The 20,505-nt window shown below is 51.3% G+C and overlaps 1 protein-coding gene across 6 annotated transcripts in view; it reads left to right on the top strand.

Annotated features, from left to right (window-relative positions):
- Positions 1-20,505, top strand: part of CIT (citron rho-interacting serine/threonine kinase) — a 1,313,172-nt gene that overhangs the window by 1,287,029 nt on the left and 5,638 nt on the right. The window lies entirely within an intron of this gene.

Below are 20,505 nucleotides of genomic sequence, written 5' to 3' on the forward strand. Positions count from 1 at the left end.
AGCACCCGCAGCCCTAAGAACCAAGTGCACCGTCTGTACTGCACAAATCTAAAGAAATGTAACATCCACTTCAATGCTGATAAATCAAGGCCACTGATCCTTAAGATCCACTCTTCCAGATGTGTAGGATGCTCTTCTGGTACGGGAATAGAGTAGACCATTGCTGCACTGCATAAAGTATAGCTTTTTGTAAATCTGGGCATATGCCTCATTACAGAAGAACTAAAACATATTCCTGCTCCCCTTAGTTTAGTCCCTCTTTTCCAGCTTAGTAAATGGGGCATGATTCCAGCATCGCTCGTGCATATTCCCACTATTCATATTTCCCCTTTAGACACTTGGTACCTTTTTCAGCTAGGAGTTTTCTCTTGCCCATTGTCATCCTCATGCTTATTTCAGGGCTTTGGCTTTTGCCGAAGTTCGCCGTATCCAAGAAGCCCTGTAGGTCACTTTTTTCAGAAGGTGACACATAGTAGTTATGCCTGTAGTCCATTGAGCTGGACAGTGAAACATCATGTCTTCCAATGAATGTGCATATTCAGCATCTGTTCATCTGAGGAGTTCCAGAGCATCATTGCACAATACAAAAGGTGGACACATCTCTTGTTACAAATACTACTGCTCCGGGCCATTTTATCTTTCTAAGCTCACTCTCCCGACAGGGTAAGCACTTCTGTAGCCTTTGGGTGTGAGACACCTGTGACAGTTCTAACAGGACTGTCTTTGGTATTCCAATATGGTCCAAAATGTGGGTTTCAACACTGAATGTTCCCCTACAGTTAGCTCAAGCCCATTTTCTTCACTTCCGTTGTTGGGCCCGATCCAATCTCTAGAGGCAACAAGGAGGTTGGGTCATAAAAAATGTTGTCACCATACAGACGAAAAGACTTCTATTGTGGAGGAGTTATGTTTCTTTAGCATCCACTAGTCTACTGAAAAGCCGCATTCACTCAACTCAGAGGTGTCAAGGTTTTTCAAGTTTTATAACCTGGTTGCTGTCAGCCCAGTTGCAATATGTAACTTGCAAGAATTTACAAGATCCAGAAGTAGTGGTGACTGATAAACATTGAAGAAGAGCAACTAATAACTTTTGGGGAATACCTGAACAATGATGAGCAGAATGAACGAAATATAACAGTTTGAGCTCTGTCTGTTAAGTAGGACTTCATCCAAGTAAGGTTCATATCCTAGATTCCTATATTGCTTAGTCGTTGGATCAGTAGTTGTCTACCAGCAGTGTCAAAGGCTGAAGAGATGTCAAAGACTGGAGTGATTGCTGTTGTCACAGATTAGGATGAGCTGAGCTCTTGTTTCTCTGTCTGAGAAGCTTGTTTTGTTCAAGAAGGGTGGCCTTTACATTATTGCAGTTTCACCTGGCATTTCACCTGGCACTAGAGTTCGTAATGGTAGGAGAAGTGAGCAGATTGTTTCTTTGCTTTCTTAACTACCATGAAACAAAGCTGACCATAACATCTCCTTGAGGCTCAACTTTTCTCAAGGCCGTAGACAGATAATCCGCTGGGGGTGCCGCTCGTGCAGCGGAGGAAGTGTGGACAGTGTTCTTGTCTTTTGAGGGGCAACTAGCAGCAGCGGAACTCTTATCAAGACCCTCTGCGTGGCCTGGGAGCATTGCGGCTCGGTCATCTCGGCTGGGGGAGTGCCTTAGACGTCACCTGCATAGGGAGCGGGACTGCGAGGTCCAGAAGTGCTTGCGCCGTCCACCGCGCGCACCTGGTTCCTCTTCCCGCCCCCTTCTCCCGCGGACCTCCCTGGACCCTCCCTGGACCCTCCTGGTTGTGTATTTAACTCCTCGCGGCCCCCGCTGGCGCGGGGGCCGCTCGTGCAGCGGAGGAAGTGTGGACAGTGTTCTTGTCTTTTGAGGGGCAACTAGCAGCAGCGGAACTCTTATCAAGACCCTCTGCGTGGCCTGGGAGCATTGCGGCTCGGTCATCTCGGCTGGGGGAGTGCCTTAGACGTCACCTGCATAGGGAGCGGGACTGCGAGGTCCAGAAGTGCTTGCGCCGTCCACCGCGCGCACCTGGTTCCTCTTCCCGCCCCCTTCTCCCGCGGACCTCCCTGGACCCTCCCTGGACCCTCCTGGTTGTGTATTTAACTCCTCGCGGCCCCCGCTGGCGCGGGGGCCGCTCGTGCAGCGGAGGAAGTGTGGACAGTGTTCTTGTCTTTTGAGGGGCAACTAGCAGCAGCGGAACTCTTATCAAGACCCTCTGCGTGGCCTGGGAGCATTGCGGCTCGGTCATCTCGGCTGGGGGAGTGCCTTAGACGTCACCTGCATAGGGAGCGGGACTGCGAGGTCCAGAAGTGCTTGCGCCGTCCACCGCGCGCACCTGGTTCCTCTTCCCGCCCCCTTCTTTCCTCCTCTACTTTAACCCCGCCCTGAACGCTTACGCGGGACGCGCGCGGACGAAGACCGGGCAAAGAGCGGGCCGTTTTAGGCCGTTAGTGGCCGGTAGAGACCGGACCGGGCCCCCCCTCTAACGTGTCCCTGTCTCAAGGCTCTTTTCCTTATCCCATTAGCCTGCGGCTTTGATTGTTCCTCTCGCCATGGCTACTAGAGTATCCAGGAGTAAGGCTGCCCAACAGTGCTCTAGTACACTGGACAAATTCTTTCCGAAAACTAGTGCTGCGGCTAGTAAAGGTCGCACAGCATCAGACACTCTCCTTGAGGCAAACTTAGAAAATGTCTCAGTCTCAATGGTCCCCTCAGACTCCTCATCCATTGATGTTAGTACTCCAATACCCTTTGACGCCACCCATCTATCTCTCATGGATAGTATCGATCAGACAATCGAGACAGTCCTTCAACAACTTAGGACTCCGTCTAATCTAGTGAGGGATAGTGAGTCTGTGTGTCCCTCGGGGGCGGTGGAGACCATTCCGTATATCAACTGTACGGAAATGTCTAAGGTGCAGGATAAAGGGCAAGTTGCAGTGCCAACAGATCCCGTAGGCAGTAGAGTCGACCATCCTCCGAAAAGGAAAAGGTTAAGGAAACTCAGAGGGGCAAAAAGGGCCAAAGTGGATAAAACCAACCCAACATTAGATGTTAGCTCAGACATCCCGGCTTCTCCCGTGGTTTCCTCCCTGGGAACTGGGTCTGATCAATCGGACTCGCCATTAGCCAAAGTGGTACCCGGGTGCTCTGGCCCGTTTATATTCGGTGGAGATCCTCTAAATGCGACAGAGGCTCTGATTGGCTCTTTTAGGGATATCCTTAGGAGCCTGTTGGAGCCCCTGTCTGTAAAATTGGATTCCATAGTTACTAGACTCAAGGCTATAGAAGATGCACATAACAGGAATAGTCCTAGCAGGGGGTTGGGTTCAAGTGCACAGACGGCTCCCCGGGATTCTGCAGCGATTAGACCATCTACTGCTGGAACAAGTTTACAGGTCCCGGTTGGGGCACAAGATAGTGTTACAGGTAGTCATGCTCCCCCACTGCCCTCTTTACATATGTCTAGGCCCCCTGTCCCGGCACCCAGAAGATCTAAGCAACCAACACTACCGCACCCAATGAGTGGGGGGCGAGCTAATAATGAATATACTGGTAGCCCCATTAGTCCTAACACTAGGCGCAGGGCGGTTAATTTGCCCCCTGAGGCTGTGCCCTACACAGCGATTATGGTGGGAGTTCCTGAGCTCACTGGTGACACCAAAGAGCCACAGGACTCACTTCGTAATAAGGTAATCAGTTGGCTTAATATTAACAGGCCCCTCCCTCCTAACATCAAAGGTGATGTGCTAATGGTCAGAAGGATCCCATGGATTGGAATTACCCCCAAAAACAGGGCAGGGGACTGTATCATATTTAGTTTTAAAAGCCCACTGGTTGCCCCTTACATCTGCAACTGGCTGGTTAGGCCGGATAAATCCAACATAGACGTAGTGTCCCCCTCACATTTTTACCCAAATGTTTCCAATTTAGTAGTGGGGAGGGAACAGAGTTGGACCAGAGTGGGCTTCGCCGTAGATGGCTCACGGTACAGACCCAAGTACAACTCATTGCCCGCCCATGGTAATTTTGTCCTACAGAATAGATTCTCCTGTCTGGACCTAGTAGATTGACCAATAAGGGGGGACATCCCACAACACCCAATAAATTCTGCCTATGGGTCTACATTCAGGGGGGAAGGTACATCTGTTCCCGCAAATAAAAAAAGGTCCCTGGCCCATGCAAATGACGGGGGGACCAGACTTGGAAGCACACAATCTTTAGATGAGGATCCACCAAACACTTTAACTGTTGCTGTAACGCAATTGGTGGAGGTTGTTGAATTACCCACCCGGTCGCCCATAACCATTGGCTTGGGTGTCTTGGGTAATTCTGCACATGCAATCCCGTCTGCACAAAGTGAAGAAGGTCCCCAATTCCAAGGTCCAGGCTTGACCATCCTGTCCTGGAATGTAGCTGGCATCTCAAGTAAGGTGGATACCCCGGAGTGGGAAATTTTGGTCAGCAAAAGTGACATACTCCTCTTCCAAGAGACATGGGCTAGGGTACCACAGCTCAGGAGGGGATATGACATATTTGAAATCCCGGCAAAGTCGAATGGGAGAGGGAGACCTTCGGGAGGTTTGGCAATCTGGGTGGCGAGCCACATTGGGTGTCAGGTGGATGGAATGGACACACTTTCACCGGACATTCAGTGTGTCCTCCTCAGATGGCCTGACAAAAGTATATGGGCTATTGTTAATGTCTACTCTCGACCAGTCGCTGTGGGTAAAGAATCCCCCACCTTAGCTGATCTCTCATCTTTTTTAGGGCAATTGACAGGTAACCCGAAAATAGTGATGGGAGGAGATTTTAACTGCCACTTCGAACCCCTGGAGGGCCTAATGGAGGGTGCCTTTACTGCCGAGGACGACCATTGGGGAGTCCCTCCTTCTTCATCACCTCACCCCAAAGCTTGGTCTCCGTTGGCAGTACAACTTACCTCTCTCACCCTGAATTTTGCACTGAGGGCGTGTAATGGGCGCACCCCTTCTGACACTCCTTCGGTGTGCACCTTCAACAAAAAGGGCCATGAGTCAAGGTTGGACTACATCTTTATAGATATTTCCCTGTGGCCCAAAGTTTTAGATTTTAGAGTGATCCCGAGGACAGATAGTGACCACAATTCCCTTCTCTTGGAGATCCAGCACCCAGCCCCTGCCATAGGGATGCTAACTACTGATTCTGCAATCGACCAGGGAGACATATTACTCACTACAAGTAGGCGCCGAGTGAAATGGGAGAAGCTAATTGACAAAGAAGAAGCTTTAAAAAACCTCTATGGTATAGCACTCCCTAGGTTCCAGGAGGTGGATGCCCTCATTAACCAATCTAGACCCCCAGATTACAACGACAGACTATTTGGCATTCACCAGGCCTTAGTAAGAGACCTTGCAGATGTCTTCAATCCGGCCCTGCCTATTAGAAGGAAAAAAACTCGTGCTCCGACTTGGTACACCTCCACTTGCAGGAAAACTAAGACCGAGCTTCTTTCCGCAATTAAAGAGGGTAGTGACAAGGTGAAGATTGCTGCCCTTAGGAGGGGGTACAAGTTAGTACTGGCCAACGCAAGGGCAGAGTGGGATTGGAGTCACTGGCATGACCTGTCTGAAGCCCTTAAATCTAAAGACTTTAGAAAATTTTGGGCTTTGGTAAACAATGGAACAGGGGATCTGTTAACCGCAGTAGAACCCAATATTGCCCCCTCTATTTGTGAGGCTCATTTTGGGTCACTATATCAAGAAACCACTCTCTGGCCGGAAGGGATGGTGGTGGAGCCCCCCTGTCTGCCAGTTGTGGCCTTGGAATTTTCCCTGGGGGAGGTGAAGCTGGCACTGGAGGGCTTAGCACTGGGGAAGGCACCGGGGCTGGACAAGCTACCCGGTGATCTGTTCAGATACCACCCTGACATTTGGGCCCCGTACTTTCTTGTCCTCTTCAATGCTATTCTGGGAGGTATGGCGATTCCTTCCTCTTGGTTAGGGGCTGAAATAGTCCCGATTTATAAGAAAGGGTCCCCCTCGAGTCCTGTAAATTATAGGCCTATTAGCCTGATAGATGTTCCCCAAAAGCTTTTTGCGCGTCTTATTCTGAACCATCTATTAGACTGGGTGGAGGAAAATGACATCTTGAGTCCCCTGCAGGCTGGCTTCAGGAGAAACACGTCGACCATGGACCAGATCTTCCGCCTAGTTCTCCTCTACTGGAAGACGGTGAGGATCGAGGGCGGGAGATTGTACATGGTCTTCGTGGATCTGAGGTCAGCCTTTGACCTAGTCCCGCGCAGGAAACTTTGGGAGGTGCTGGAAAAGTTAGGAATCCCCCCCCCAGCTACTTAACATCTTGGCCAGGCTGCATGAGAACAACTATGCGCAAGTTAGGTGTGGGAAAGATGGTAGACTTTCATCCAGGTTTCCTGTGCGTCGAGGTGTGAGGCAGGGTTGTGTCCTGGCACCGACCCTGTTTTGTTTTGTTTATTTATCAATAATGTCATCTCACACCTGGAAAACGTCAAGGACAACGACGCCCCCTGTTTGGCAGGTAGGAGGGTACCGACAATCATGTTTGCCGATGATACCCTCCTCCTTTCAAAATCCCCTATGGGGATCCAGAGGATCCTGGATGGATTTGGTCTTTTCTGTCATCAGCATGGGCTCGAGGTGAATACAGAAAAGACCAAGTTCATGATCTTCAACCCACCAACTAAAACTAGGCCCAATCCTACCCTGGGGACCACTAGCCTTGAGAGGGTGTCCACCTTTATATATCTGGGGGTTACACTGCAGGAGAACTTGGCATGGGATCGACAGATAGTACGATCCAAGGCCAAATTATCCCAACTGTCGGGTGCAATCCTGAAAGTGGCTAATACTTCTTCCTTCAAGCCCATAAGTCCGGCCCTTGAAACTTACAAGACCCAGGCCAAGGCTGCGGCCATGTATGGCAGTGAGTTATGGGGACATAAAACGGTGAAGGGCCTATCAATAGTGGAAAATAGCTTTTTAAGGCGCCTTCTAGCCCTTCCAAGTGCCACCCCACTTCAGCCTCTAAGAATGGACATGGGTCTCCCCCCTATTGCAGAGGAGCTTGTGTCTAAGCCAGTGAAGTTTTGGCACAGGCTCTGGTCTACGGACGAACTCTATCATTATAGGGAGGATCTCACCCATGTCATGAGTTTAAACTCCAGTGGCAAAATCCCCTGGCTCAACTTTGTGGAAAACGAATTGTCTGCCATTAATCTCCGTGTCCTGTGGGAGGACCCTGCACGAGGCTGCCGTACAATCTCGCGCAAAGCTCTGGCACAAATCTACAAAGCCAGGTCCCTTGCACATTTGATGGACGCTCAAAATAGCGGCACCCTAACCTTGCGAATTTTAGAATCCAAAAATTCTTATGTTTTTGAACCTTTTATGGATTTTATCTTTCCCATCCTGGCAAGGAAACTGTATGTTCAATGGAGGCATAGCACACTACCTATCAATTCATACACCTCGAAGTGGACAAATGGGGGCAACAAAACATGTCCCTGCTGTAACAACCATGTGGAAGACGACCTCCACATCTTGTTTGTGTGCCCTGCATACCAAAGGCCCAGAAAATATTGGATAGCACCACTCTGTAAGAACCTGGGGTTCAGAGAGTATGCACAAGCATACAGGATTTTGAAAACCAGTACCCTGGGCCACATTGTGTTCGCTGTTTCCAAATTTCTTATGGCCATATGGCTGATTAGAAAGAAAAAATCGTCTGAAGCCCCTTGAACTTTTTAAAGAACATTTTAAATGTAATTTTAAACTATTCCTCGCTGGGAGAGTCGTTTTTATTCAAATGTATTTTAATAACGTTTTAATGTTTGTAATGTTTTCATTGCATCTTTTATGGTCTATATGACCGAAATAAAGAATTTTTGGAATTGGATAATCCAAATCCTTCTGCTCTGTCACTGTGAGATAGTTTCATACTTCCTCCTCCTTATCTTCCTGGTTCTCTTCCACTGACCATTCTAGTATAGTAATAACTGTTCACTATGATAACGAAGCCACTGGATATTGGACAGTGAGCCAAGCTCTATTGACTTTTATCTCCTCAGCAGATTCTGTCTTTAACATATCTCTGCCCGAAGGATGAGCCACATTAATCTTTTTTTCCATGCTCTCATAGTCAGGAAATGGTCACAGGGTATCCTACTGGCACTTCAAACAGAAACTGATTGTTCCCTATGCCATAAATAGCCCTCCAAAAGGCTCCTTATCTGTGAGTCACTTTTGGTGGGATGAGGCAATACAGCACCGAGTACGTACCACCTATCACTCAAGTATCTTAAAGTATTCTGATGGATACTTCTAACCACAGATTTCTCACCTTTAGGAATCCCCCATTCATCAGACTGGAACTGGCAGTTTACGCTACAGTCCTCCCGTGAGCGTGGCATCATGTTGCTCCACGTTTGCCTCATTTCTCCCGGAAAGGATGTAGAGGAGCCTCATTTCAGCACCACCCCTACCCGCTGATGTCAGTACACTTCTTTCTGCGCATTCAAACATAGATCAGGTGCACCACTCCATTTTCATGGGTTGAGGAACTCTTTCCTATTCTTTTCTAGTGTGTACGGGAACAATGTCCCCTCCAAAGCTACAGGATTCAAACAATGACATGACTTCGGCAACAAATGTCGGAGACAGACCTGCACAAGGTGTGCTTCTTGTGTCTGGGCTTGGGACACAACTCCAAGTCATGTCAAGAATGTATCCTGATGCACCAGAAGGCAATCCAGGGCCAAAAAGCTATATGTTGGTGAACACCAAAAAAAAGTTCCAGACCTTGCTAAGTCCTGCTCCAAATCGAGGCTACAAGGTCATTCCCATTACAGTCTTCTTTGCAGTTGAAGTTGTCTGGTAAGTTGAAGTCCAATTTAAGAAGAAGCATAAGAAGACAAAGTAGGACTTGGCGCCATTCTGACACATTGTCCAAAGAGAAGTTGGGAGGGCATTAAGGAGCTAATAGATGTCACCCCCTAATCCCCTAATGAGAAGTCGAACCCACAACTAGTCCTGTTGTGCTCCAAATTTTCTGGGCCATTGGCAATGCTGCAGCAGGTCATGGCCTATTGAGAGGTTATGCTTCATATCTGAAAGAAACACGTTAGTTAGATTTATTACCTTAGAATATCCCCAGGCATCAGGCTGGATCCGGCAAGATTTTTTGTCAGCGGTACCCCTGCGCGTCGGTAGGCGTCGTCTGCGTCTCCGCGTCCGGCGTCGTGATTGCCGGAATGACGTTGTCGGAGTACTTAGACGCTGCCCTCGCGCGCTGACGTCAGTTCTTCTTTTTTCCACACCAGCAAGCGCAGATCCGGGAAGAGAATACCCCTGGTCATTTTTTGACTAACTTTTTGGACATTTTTGTCTATCTTTTTTGAGTCGACTTCGACTCCTGAAGCCGTGTGACGTCTGTCACCGACTGATGTCGGTTACCGACCCCCACCATCGATGTCTCTACTGTCTTGGGACTGACCACGATGACCAGTCGTGCCCCGAATGCCGGGCATTGACGTCGAAAGCTAGGCGGGAGCGGTCCTGCAAGCTCCTCGAGATCCGGCAGTCGGCTCCGCACCGCTCGAGGTCCCGGTTGAGGAGGAGGAGGTCGAGGGACCGGTCGCGGAGGCGCAGCCATCACCGCTCGTCGGTATCCAAGTCCTCGCACTAAGGTAAGTCGAGGCATAGCAAAAAGAAGCCGAAGAAGCGGCATCGCTCTTCTGACTCCCCTCGCCGGTCGCGAGACTCGGCCAAGGGTTTGGGTGGCTCCACCCGCAAGGCTCCGCTGGAGCCGCAGGAGTCGCATCTGGCCCCACACCCTCCGGTCCCTGGGCTTCATGCGACTCCGGGCGAGATTCGAGACTTCCTCGCGGCCATGAGGACTCTCTTCCCACCGTCGGCCTGCCGGCGCGCCTCTGGGCCCCACAGGTCCGACTGGGGGTCCTAACGAGCGGGCGGCTTCGGCGCCGTTGTCGACTTCGGTCCCGACGCCGCAGGCCCCCGTGGGATCCAGGCCTGGTTCCTGGTCGACACCGGTTGACCTTACGACTCCTCCGCTGGTGCCGACCCCCATGGTGTCGCTCCCGGCACCGTCCCCCCCGGTTTCAGTCCGGGTCCGACGTCGGAGCGGTTCCGCTCGGCACCGTCTCCGGCGTCGATAGGTGGTGAGTTCACCTATGACCCGGCTCCGTCACTTCTGCCTGTTTATCAGGACACGGATGAAGAGGAGGACTGGGAGGGGTCTGAGGACCCTCTGGCACAGCAGTGCCAGTTAAGTCAGGACTGGGCAGATGAGCTGGGGGACGCCAGTGGTCTAGACACTTCGCCTGACACTGGTTTCATCTCTCCTCCTTCCGTGGCTACGGAGGAGAGTGCTACTTAAGCTGTGGTGCTGCGCAGGGCGGCCCAGGCCTTGCTCCTGGAGCTCCCTGCAGCGGCCATGAGGACTAACCTCCTCAATGAGGCGCTTCAACCGCCAGTAAGCTCTTCAGAGCCTCTACTGCAGTTTAATGAGGCCCTTACCGACGTCCAATCCCTCCACAGTCTCTCCTGTGGATCGGAACGTGGCCCGGCGCCACCGCCCAGCTCCGGGCGACCCCTGCTTTCTGTCCGTACACACCACCCCTGAGAGTCTGGTTATCCAGGCCTCCACTTCCCAAACCGCCTTCCCGTCCGCACCTCTGGACCGGGAATCCAAAAGGATGGAACAGTTGGACAAGAAACAGTTTTCCTCCCTCAGTCTTGGGTTGCGGTCCATTAATACCGCATGCCTTTTGGACCGTTACACCCACTCTCTGTGGGATACAGTGGTGGATGTGCTGCCCCAGTGTCCAGAGGAGGCCAGGACACGGCTCGCCCAGGCTCTTGCTGAGGGGCAGGATGCAAGTGCGCCGCTCACCTCTTGGTAAGTGTTGCAGTTTGTCCCCGACGATCGGGTTTTGGCCTGTCGGGGGCATGGGCTCTCCGTGGGTGGTGCGGCCCCGCGTGTCGTCCCCTTATCTGCCGTTTCCCGGCGTGGGGGCGACCAGAGCCCAGATGGAGACATAAGCGGCGGCTTTGCAGGCCTCGCTGGCTTCTCCTCCTCCTCCTTCCCCTCCTGGGACGTCAGCGGATCCCTTGCAGTGTGCGGGGCCCTCCGCGGCGTTGCTGGTGGCTCCAGCGCCGACTGGTTCGGATCCAGGTTCGGAAGATGTGGTGCCGTTGGGGTGCGGCCCTACGGGGGTCTCTCCTTCGGACCACGGCGCCTCTGCTTCGCCGCAAACTTCCGCAGGAGTCCCTATGATGTTGCGGGAGGTCACCGGGGCGGGCGGCGGCCTTGTCCAAGGCCGAGGTGACGCCGCTGGGGTCGGCGGAGCGCCCTTCTCGCCCGAGCCCCTCTCGGTCCTCTGGACAGGTGGCGGCCTTGTTCGAGGGGATGCCGCTACGGTGCCGGCAGCTGCTGGCCCTGGCGGCGCCACAGGGGTTGGCGGAGAGCCTGTCTCGCCGTCACGAGTTGTGGCTGGCGGGGGTCTCCTCGTCCCTCCCCGGGCCCTTCTCGTTCCTCCGTGCAGGCGGCTGCCTCGTCGGAGGTCCGGTCGGCGCCGTCTCTTCGCCATCCTGGCTCCAGTCCAGCTCCGGTCTCCTGCGCCGTGTGCTGTGCCAGAGGTCGCCCCGGCGTCTCCTCCGGCGCCGGTCGGCGACGGTGTCCTGCCTCAGGTTGCGGACTCTTTGGTGCCGGGCCGACGTCGGGTCGTTGACTCTTCTTCGGACGCCTCCTCTTCTCCAGAGGTTCGGCGGTTGCTAGTGTCATCCTCGCCGGAGATGGGTCGCCGTGTCTTGGCTTTTTCCCTGACGTCGTCTAAAGGCGGCTCCTCGCCGTCTCCACGACCGTGGTCTTCGCCAGAGGAGCCGCAAGTCCCCCACTCTTCGGTCCCTCTTCCTTCCTTTCGGCCTTGGCCCTTCCTTCCCCCAGTTGGCTTGGGGGATGGCCGCCTTAGCTTGCAGCCGTCACCTAACGAGGAGCTGCTTTCCACTCCCCGGGGCCCTACGGAGGCAGGTGCGGCTTTCGTCCGCGCTGTTTCCACGGCTGTGGGAATTTTGCGCATGGGTGATCCAGCTACCCATTTCCCCGCAGATCATCTACTGGAGGTTCTCCATCAGGGCTCTGGTGGTAGGGAACTGTTGCTTCCCTTCGAGGGTTCGCTCCACTCTTCTCTCTTGGGGACTTGGGGCCGCCCCGCCATGGGGGACCCGGTGCCCCAGCACCTTCTGCACCATCCGGCACCGCGTGATCCTGTGTGCCTTTCTCTTCACCCTTCGACCAGAGGCCCCCTTTTGCAGTCTGCCTTTCCTGCTTTGCCGCTGCTGCGGTCTCCCCCATCACGGGAGGCCCGCTGGCTGGACTCCTGGGGGCGCAATATGTTTGCCTCGACCAGTGCGGCTATGCTGGCCCTTAACACACTGTGTGTTTTGGCTAGGGCGACTTCTTGCTTGTGGGACTCGGCAGAGTCCCTTATGTCTGCTGCTTCTCAGGAGGGTGCCTGTGTGGATTTGAGACACCATGTCGTGGATGGTTGGGAGCTGGCGGCGGTTATCCTTCGCTCCGCTCTGGACGTCTCGGAGGTGATGGGCCGTGCCAAGGCTTCTTCGGTTGCCCTTCGTCGCCATGAACATTCTTCGGGACAGTGTGTTCCCGGAGAATGTTCGAGACCGACTGTTGGACCTTCCCTTCGATGGTGCTCTTTTGTTCTATGCCCCTGAGGACTCAGCCATCCAGAGGTTCTTGGCGGGGCTTCGTCCTCCACCTCCTACTCCCCCTCCTCCTCCTCCTCCTCCTAAGTGACCTGCGTGTTGATCTGGTTCTTGGAGCTGTTCTTCCGTTGGGGTGGGTCGCCCCGGTTGTCTGGCTGAGGTTGTGGTTCTGTTGGCTGCTGGCCAACCCTTTTTGACTGTGTGTTTTTCCTTTGTTTTTTATTTACACCATGCTGTGCCTGAGATTGGGTCTTCTGCGTTTTCCCTCTGGCTGCTTGATAGGCCTCCTGTGGGTTTTTTAGCCGCAGGTCTCTTTTTTTTTTTTTTTTGTGTCCTCTAATGCGGAAGTTTCTTCCTAAGAGGTTCCCATGTCTTGGGATATGACATGCCCTATGTGGGGCAGGGTTGGCTGTTGTATAGCCCTGGTATGTGCTGGCGAGTTGTGGTCACCTGCGGGCTTCTGCTCTTCGTGGCGTTATGGTATGTTGCGGATGCAACCTCCTTCTTTGCCTTTTTGCTTGAGTGTTTCATTCGGTGGTGTCCCTGGCGTCTGGCGGAGCTTGCCAGTGCCGCCCTCTTGTTCTTTCTGCACCGTTGTGTCTTCTTGGGGCTTTAGTGGGACTGTCATCCTGCCTTCTCTGCTGATTCCAGTGGGCCTTGCACTCGGTTCTACCTCTTCTCCCTGTGGGGGGGATGGTCCCTGGCTTCTGGACCCTCTTGCGGCCACAGTTTGTCTCTGCGGGCGTTGGACGATTCGTTCCTGGGTGACCTTGAGTTCCCCTTTTCGGCTCCCGCCTGCTTCTTGCTGCCGGTGCCATCCTGTCTTGGATTGCCTTCGCTCTGCCCCTTTTCCTTGGAGTCTCTAGGTTGCTCTTCTCCTTCGGTGCTCCTTTCCTTGGCCTTGGGCGGAAGTTTTGTTGCCTCACGTGGGCGTGGGGTGTTTGGCCTCTTTGCGCCTTGCCTTGTTTCCTCTGCTGAGTGAGGCAGGCTATCTTCTTCTTCTCTTTGTTTCCCCTTTGCCTGGGGAACGGTGCTCCTCGTCCTGTTTTTGGACTCGGCCCCGGGGCGGTCCTCTGTTCTGCCCAGGTGGGTGGGGTCCTCTCGCAGACCCTCCTTCCCCTTGGGTATGGCTATTCTACGTGAAGGAATCTGCGGCTAGTAGTCTCTATCAGATGTACGAGTTACTTACCTTCGGTAACGATGTATCTGGTAGAGACGATTCTAGCCGCAGATTCCTTCATGGCCCGCCCTTCCTCCCCGTTCTGCGAGGGCTTGTTATTTGGTCTTTTGCACTCGCTGTATCTTCTATGAGTACACTCTTTCCGTCTTTCTGTTGGGCAGTCCCCTTTTTCCTCCCCGTTGTCACCTGGGAGGATAGATTTGTTGAAACTTCTGGCTCTTTGCGATTCTTGTGGCTGGGGTCTTTTTGGCTGTGCCTCTGCCCTTGTTCCTGATGGGGGTTGTCACACTCTGATGGGGATGTCTTGGAATTTTGTCGTTCCCTGTGTGTCCCCGACTGGTTCCCCTTCCTTGTCTTTGGTTGGGGTTGTAGTCCTGTTACATGTTATCGTGAAATGTTTACATATGTCCCTTGTCTCCAGGGGGCGGCTGTCTCTGTAATGGCAGGGTTGCTGCCCTGTTCTTTATTCTTTCCCTGCCTTTGGGTACTGCAGTGTCGGGCACTGCTCTTTCTGGTGTTGTTCCTCACCATTCCTTTTTCTGCTCTTTCGCACACTGTTCCTATAATCTCACAGTTTTGTCTGCTAGCTCCGCGTTGTGGCGCGGAAAAGTTCTCCAAAGAAAACTGACGTATGTGCACCGGGATGGGACTTATGTGACCTCGCTGACGTCACATGCGCGGATGACGCCTGGGCGGAGTTGCGTGATGCCGGCGCGCGGGGATGCTGGGCAAAAGTTTTCCGGATCCAGTCTCACGCCTGGGGATAATTCTACGTGAAGGAATCTGCGGCTAGAATCGTCTCTACCAGATACATCGTTACCGAAGGTAAGTAACTCGTACATTAAAGCCTGTTACTCTCTAGCTAAACAGGAACCTCCGGTTGGGCTCCACACCCATTCTACCAGGGCGACGGCAGCTACTACAGCGTTGGGGCGCATTGTCCCCCTGCAAGACATCTGTCAGGCGGCCACTTGGGCCTTGTCGCATACTTTCACTAAGCACTATTGCCTTGACAGTCCGGTCCGGAGAGACGGCTTCTTTGACCATTCAGTTCTCTGTGATTGTCTGGTGTAATCTCACTTTGCAGAACCACCACCGGGGTTGGAATTGCTTGGGTATTTATTCTAAAGTAAGGAATCTATCACTAACGTGTCTCTTTCAGATGCACAAGTTACTTACTTGTATAACGATATATCTATAAGAGACATTAGTTAGTGATAGATTCCTTACCGCCCGCCCTCCCCGCTCTGCGAACTGGTCTCTATGTTTCAGGTCCTCCCTTTCAGGGCCCTAGTTCTGTTGCACCAGTAGTCGGTCTCTGTTATGGCTCTGCGCGCCTGGCGCAGAAAAGTTGTGTACAGAACTGACCTCAGCGCGCATGGGCGCGTCTAAGTAGCTCCGACGTCATCTCGGCGGCTACGACGCTAGCGACTTACGCGGAGCCGTACGACGATGCCTACCAACACGCAGGGGTACTGCTGATAAAAACTTTACCGATCCAGTCTGACGCCTGGTGATATTCTACGGTAAGGAATCTATCACTAACGTGTCTCTTTCAGATGCACAAGTTACTTACTTGTGTATCTGTAAGAGACATTAGTTGTTATAGATTCCTTACCGCCCGCCCTCCCCGCTCTACGAACTGGTCTCTAGGGTTCATGTCCTCCCTTTCAGGGCCCTAGTTCTGTTGCACCAGTAGTCGGTCTCTGGCATGGCTCTGCGCTCCTGGCGCGGAAAAGTTGAGTACAGAACTGACATCAGCGCGCATGGGCATAATCCTACCAACTTCCGACCGATCTCTTTACTTCCCGGCCTCTCGAAGGTGCTAGAGAAGCACGTTAATCGTCAGCTAACTACCCATATTGAGTCGGCGAATGTTCTCCACTTCTCCCAATCTGGTTTTCGGACGGGCTTTTCCACTGAGTCCACCCTTCTGGGCGTTACGGAAACAATCAGACGTCAGGTGGATGGAGGAGAGACGGTGGCACTCATCCTTTTGGATTTGAGTGCCGCTTTTGACACCGTCTCTCATACCATCCTCCTTTCTGCCCTGAGGTCTGTTGGTATTTCTGGATCCGCACTTGCGTGGATCTCCAATTTTCTCTCTGACCGCACCTTTCAGGTTTTTTCTCCTTCCTCGGTGTCCTCGGTTCATAATATTCCGCACGGTGTCCCCCAGGGTTCTATTCTTAGTCCTCTGTTTTTCAATCTTTACATTAGACCTCTTGCTTTTCTTGCTGTACAGTCTGGACTATCTATTTTTTCTTATGCAGATGATACTCAAATCATCTTCTCTCTCTCTGCTAATCAACACTCCCCTTGTTCCTCTCTTAGTTTAGGGCTCACGAACATCGCCAATTGGATGACGACCAACAAATTAAAGCTGAATGGAGATAAAACGGAGCTGCTCCTGTTTGGGCCTGACTCCGCTCTCTGGGGCCCTCAACATTGGCCTCAGCAAATGGGTCCTTTGCCAGTCCCGGCAACCACAGCTCGCAATCTCGGGGTCCTCTTTGACAACCAGCTATCCATGAGACAACATGTGATTAAAGACGCAGCCACCTGTACTACTATTATCAGGTGGCTGAGGAAGATCACGTGGATGCTCCCTCAAGACACCCAGAAGCTTGTGGTCCAGGCCTTAGTCACATCTCGGCTGGACTACGGTAATGTCTTACTTCTGGGTGCCTGCAAAGAGGTCTCCCGGAAACTCCAATTGGTACAAAACATGGCTGCCCGACTACTGTGTGATTTACCCAGATCTGCATCTGTTTCCTCTGCTTTGCGCAGCCTGCATTGGCTACGCATAGAATCTAGATCTAAATTTAAAGCTCTATGCTTTATGCATCGCATTAAAGCAGGTAAATCTCCTCATTACCTATCCACTTTAGTTCACCAATACTGTCCCTCGCGTACTCTCAGATCTTCCTCTCAGTGCAGATTCGCGGTTCCCCGTTTTAAACGCACCAGAATTGGTGGGCGCTCTTTCTCGTATCTGGCGCCCGCACTCTGGAATTCGCTTCCTATTCCTTTGCGTTCTGAAATGTGCTATCTTAAGTTCCGCAAAGGAGTGAAAACTTGGTTGTTCTCCTTATAATTCCCTCTTTGTACCCTTGCCTGCTCCTCATTGCTATGCTCCAGCGCCGGGAAACCTACGGGTAGCTGTGCGCTTAACAAATCCATATATAATAATAATAATAATAATAATGGGCGCATCTAAGTAGCTCCGACGACGTCATCTCGGCGGCTACGACGCTAGCGACGTACGCGGAGCCGTACGACGACGCCTACTGACGCGCAGGGGTACTGCTGATGAAAACTTTACGGATCCAGTCTGACGCCTGGTGATATTCTAAGGTAAGGAATCTATCACAAACTAATGTCTCTTACAGATATCTCATTACACAAGTAAGTAACTTGTGCGACGATTACGAAGGACGGGCACGGCGCAACAACGTGTGTATCCTTGGAGTGCCAGAAAGAGCGGAGGGACCGGCGGCAGACCAATTTGTAGAAGATCTAATTACGAAACACCTACAACCTCTCAAACTATTTTTCCATTGAAAGAGATCATGGGGTACCAGGTGGGAGGCCAAAACGAGGGGCCCCCAAGGCCTATTCTGGCACGAGTACTGAACTTCCAGGATAGAGATGTTATTTTACAAATAGCTCGCAGTGCTCAGTCAGTCAGTTATGAAAACAGCATCATAATGTTCTTCCCTGACTTAGAAGTACAAAGACTACGATGCAGTTTTCTGAAAGTCAAACTGGCCTTAAGAGAAAAAGAACTTAAATATGCCATGTTATTTCTAGCCAAACTGAGAGTAGAAGTGGAAGGCAAAACCTGGTTCTTTGCTAACCCCTAAGAAGCATGGAAATGGCTGGACGGATGGAGTAAAGTCGGGATCCATGCACCAACTGGGAAACAAACACAGAACAGGTGGCACCGATAAAAGCAGGCTCCAGCCAACATTAGAAAGAGGAGCTCAGGAGAGTATGAGCCAGACAAGAACCTAAAAGAGCGCTGAGGAAAATTCGTAATTCACAAACAAGGCAAACCGGTGGAAGGACTGCAGTTCATACCAGCCCATTTAGTTGCTAAATGCAGTAGCAAAAATCCTGGCGAAAATAATAGCTACACAACTGACTCCTATCGTCACTAAAATTGTCCACTCAACCCAGTCAGGTTTTATGCCCGGGCGAAACGCTGCCCTTAATCTTCATCGGCTCCATGGGGTGTTGGGCAGAATAGGGACAATCAAAAAAAATGCAGCTATATTGTCCTTAGACGCACAAATGGCATTCAACACCATAGAATGGCCTTATCTATTTGCTGTCTTGGACCGAATGGGCTTCGGTCCCATCTACTCAAAGTGGATTCTCTATGCCGACCCAATGGCCCAGGTAATTGTGAATTGTCACACGTCTTGAATATTCCAACTCAGGAGGGTAACCCGACAGGGATGCCCCCTGTCACCACTAATGTTTGCGCTGATGCTGGAGCCATTGGCGACATGGGTGAGAGGAGACCCACTGATTAGAGGGTTAAAATGGACCGAAGAATATGAAGACAGAATATTTCTTTATGCAAATGAAATATTATTATATGTTGCAGCACCATATGCCTCCATCAATAGGATTCTCTATATATTTTCAGTGTTCAGTAAACATTCGGAGTACACCATAAACTGGTTCAAAACCACAATATTTACTCTCCATGGCCCAACACTAATATTACCACCGAAATGCGAAGCCACAGTAGCGAATTGAGGTTTCCACTACCTGGGGATCTTCATATCGCCTGACATGCTCCTCTTGTACACTACCAACCCCAAGGGCCTGTTGATCTCCCTACAAAATGATATGTGACATTGGAAAACACTTCAACTGTCACTTCTGGGTCGGACTGCCCTGTTCAAGATGCTGGCACTGTCCCGCTTCCTGTATGAGCTACAAAATACCCCTTTTCAAGTTCCAGACTCATACTTTAACAGCATCGAGAGCGCTGTGAGAACCCTGCTATGGGAAGGGAAACCCCCCTGCTTAGCTATACACAAATTAATGAGAGGATGGTATGATGGAGGGATCGCTCTACCCAACCTCGAGTTAAACTACTGGGCATCCCAACCAGTGGTTATTAACCAATGGGTACAGCACCCACACGATTAACCAGGATATCGGATGGATAGACTACTAATGGGCCCTGGAGGTTATTAGAGTGCCCGATACACAACACCTAAACACCAAAACCTAACCGGTCCAACAGCCCAAACAATCTCAATATGGCATCAGGCAACCCAGAAATTAGGTTGGCACAAGAAAATAAAGCAAGCAATGCCTTTTGTGGCAAGCAGAACAGTTAGGCAGATTAAGCAATTGTCCAGGGTTTGATAGATAAGTGCTATCGGCATCTCGATGGTTGGAGATCTCTGGACCAGTGAGAGGGTTAACCTCATTCTCTAAGTTACAAACATAATATAAAATGGCATGTTCTGAAGTGTTTAGGTACTTACAAATACGCCATGCCCTGAAGACTGCCATCTCCAGCAAGTTGGACTGCGGGAATGCATCCAGAAAATCCACCAGAATTAGCATCTACTCAGCAGCAACACTGCAGCTGGCATTCATACCAGTCTGATAAATGGTACCGGCAGATAAGGTAACAGAAGTAGTGATCTTCTGCAAGAATACCTCATCTTGGAACACCAACTGGTGGCTTGCTGAACTCAAGCCCACACCCAGCACCCTTACCAAGAACCTCGGAATCATCATCACCAGCAAACTGTAACGCACCTCTGTACCTATTATTTTAGAAACTTCTGTGTGGTTTCTACCTGGAAGTAGTGACCTTCCCATTTGAGAGTAACATCAGCTTAGGTTGCTGTAAGATGGCTGTCTGGGCACCTACTTCTTAGAAACGTGGAGTGAATATCTTCAATTCTCTTTTTCGTTTATAAGTTTCTACTGACCTGTATGACAATACAGGGAAATCAAACTCGTAAGCATTCCTCCCATCACCTTTTGGGGGTTTTATGTACCTCTCTACATGAGGCAGGAGTATGCCCTCAAATGGGTCCTGTGCTCACTGTGCCACTGGAAACAACCTATGCCTGACTGACGAGTCACATTCAGGACGGAGCCGGTCATGGGTTGCTTTTGTTCAGGTAGAAACTTGCCTGGCAGGTCGGGCTGGAGTGTTCCTATTGGAGCAGGGTCAAGAGTGATTTGCATATGGGTGGGTCCAAACTGAGGTGGCATGGTGGGCTAAAGAACAATAAGTATGAATGCTACCCTGAACGATAGCCAGTGGTTAGACTTTTTGCAAGCTTTGCATCCTTCACTTTTTGTATGTTGGATATCTATAAAGACCCATAAATCAATCTAAGACATCAATAGTCTATGGCTCGATCCCCCCCACCCTTTCCCCCACCACACCCCTAATGCATTCTGATGGTACTGCAGTCCTGGCACTGGCTGTACTGAATCACTATTTTCTAAGTAATGTATTTGCCTAAGGACCATTGGTTATCTGATGCTGATTTTCATTGTTC

Source organism: Triturus cristatus, chromosome 11 (assembly GCF_964204655.1).
Source record: "Triturus cristatus chromosome 11, aTriCri1.1, whole genome shotgun sequence".
NCBI lineage: Eukaryota > Metazoa > Chordata > Amphibia > Caudata > Salamandridae > Triturus > Triturus cristatus.